The 2680-nt window shown below is 34.8% G+C and overlaps 1 pseudogene; it reads right to left on the bottom strand.

Moving 5' to 3' along the window:
* Positions 1–2680, bottom strand: part of LOC100941851 — an 8416-nt pseudogene that overhangs the window by 2742 nt on the left and 2994 nt on the right.

Raw genomic sequence — 2680 nt, 5'->3', positions numbered from 1 at the left:
CTGGATTCTGTTTGTTAGGATTTTGTTGAATATTTTTGCATCAATATTCATTAGTGATATTGGTCTGTAATTTTCTTTTCTTGTTGGATCTTTTCCTGGTTTGGGGATCAGGGTGATGTTAGCTTCATAGAATGTGTTGGGTAGTATTCTGTCTTTTTCTATGTTCTGGAAAAGGTTAAGTAATATAGGTACTAGTTCCTCTTTAAAGGTTTGGTAGAATTCTGATGAAGCCATCTGGTCCTGGAATTTTCTTTTTAGGGAGATTTTGTATAGTTGATGCGATTTCAGAGCTTGATATATGTCTGTTCAAAATTTCCACTGCATTCTGGCTAAGTCTTGGGAGATGATGTGCTTCCAAGTACTGGTCAATTTCCTTCAGATGGTCATATTTCTGGGAATAAAGTTTCTTGTAGTATTCATTACGGATTGTTTGAATTTCTAAATGGTCTATTGTTATTTCATCTTTACCATTTCTGATTGACAAGATTAGAGACTATAGTCTTTTTTTCTTGGTTAGGTTGGCCAAAGGTTTATCGATTTTGTTGATTTTTTCAAAAAACCAACTATTTGATTTGTTGATCTGTTCTATATTCCTTTTGCTTTCAGTCTCATTCAATTTTGCTCTAATCTTGGTTATTTCTTTTCTTCTGCTGGTTTTGGGATTGGAATGTTCTTCCTTTTCCAGCTGCTTGAGATGTCCCATTAAGTTGTTATCTTCCTCTCTTTCCATTTTCTTGAGGAAGGCTTGCAATGCTATAAATTTCCCTCTTAGGACTGCCTTTGTAATATCCCAGAGATTCTGATAACTTGTGTCTTCATTATCATTTTGTTCTAAAAATTTGGTAATTTCCTTCTTGATCTTGTCCCTGACCCATCTATTATTCAGTATAAGGTTATTTGGCTTCCGTGTTTTTGTATAAGTTTGCAGATTCTTGTTGTTGCTGAGTTCAACTTTGATTCCATAATGGTCCAAGAAGATGCATGGAATAATTTCTATTCCTTTAAATTTGCTGAGGTTAGATTTGTGGCCTAAGATGTGATCGATTTTGGAGTATGTTCCATGTACTGATGAGAAAAATGTGTATTCAGTTTTGTTAGGATGAAATGTTCTGTTTATGTCTGATAATTCTTGAAGTTGAATAGTTAAATTTAAATCTAAGATTTCATTTCTAAGCTTCTTATTGGAGGATCTATCCAACACTGCCAAAGGAGTGTTAAAAACTCTGACTATGATAGAGCTAGGGGAAATCAAGATGCTCATGCCAGTTAGAGTCTCTTTTATAAATTTAGGTGCATTCTGGTTGGGTGCATAGCTATTGATAATTGAGAGCTTATAGTTTTGAGCATTGTCCTTAACAAATATAAAGTGGCCATCTTTATCTTTGCTTACTTTTGTTAGTTTAAAACCTATTGTTTCTGCAAATAAAATTGCAACACCTGCTATTTTCTGCTTTCCATTTACCTGGAATATAGAAGACCATCCCTTCACTCTGAGTCTAAATTTATCTTCTAAGGTAAGATGAGATTCTTGTATACAACAGATGTCTGGTCTGTGTTTCTGTATCCAATAACCCAATATGTGCCTTTTTAGAGGACAATTTAAGCCATTCACATAGATTGAAATTGTTGACAAGCCTGATAAAAATTTAGGTATCGAGTTGTTCAAAAGTCTAGTGGACCTTTTTAATCCTTTTGCTGGTGTAGAAGTTGGAGTTTGATCAATAGTTTCTGAGTTAGTTTACTTTTGTCATGCAGGATTATACTGGTCATTATGGAGAATATGTCTTAGAATATCCTGGAAAGCTGGTTTAGTTATGGCAAATTTCTTCAACACATGGATGTCATTAAATTATTTAATTTCTCCATCATAACTGAAACTCAGTTTAGCTGGACACAGGATCCTGGGCTGAAAGTTATTTTGTTTTAGGAGATTAAATGTCAATGACCACCCTCTTCTTCCCTGAAAGGTTTCAGCAGAGAGATCTGCAGTTATTCTAATATTCTTCCCCTTGTAGGTTATGGTTTTTTATGTCTTGTTGCTTTCAGGATTTTCTCTTTCATATTCACTTTAGTGAATTTAATTATGATGTGCCTGGAGGATGTCTTATTTGGGTTGAGTTGTGTTCAGGTTCTGAAGCTGTCTGTAATCTGAATTTCAGGATCTCTTGGCATATCTGGAAAGTTCTCTTTCATAATTTCATAAAGAAGAACCTCTGTGTTTTAGGAAGCAACTTCGTCGCTTTCAGGAATTCCTACAAGGTGAATATTAGTTTTCTTTGAATTATTCCAGAGCTCTCTGAGAGAATGATCCATTTTTGCTTTCCATTTCTGATTCTTTTTGGACATTTGGACGTATTCAGAAGCTATCTCTTCTACATCTGAGGTCCTTTCTTCTGCCTCCTGCACTCTGTTACCAAGAGATTCTACTGTATTTTTTCAGATCTTTGGTTTCTGCAATCTTTTGCCTTAATGTTTCAAAATTTTTGGTGGTTTTGTCTTTGAATTCGTTGAATTCTTCAGTAAACTTTTGGAATGCTCCTTGAATTTCTAGTTCTATCTTTCCTCTATTCTGTTTATCTTATTTGAAATCCAGATTCTGAATTCAATTTCTGACATCTCGGCCATTTGTTTATAAAGCAGATCTTCAGTTTCGTCTGCCACATCCTTTCTTGGGGGGGGG

The sequence above is a fragment of the Otolemur garnettii genome, unplaced genomic scaffold (genome assembly GCF_000181295.1).
Source record: "Otolemur garnettii isolate 467f Iridium unplaced genomic scaffold, OtoGar3 scaffold00289, whole genome shotgun sequence".
Lineage (NCBI taxonomy): Eukaryota > Metazoa > Chordata > Mammalia > Primates > Galagidae > Otolemur > Otolemur garnettii.
The sequence above is the reverse complement of the archived record's forward strand: the minus strand, read 5'-3'. Positions and strand labels throughout refer to the sequence as shown.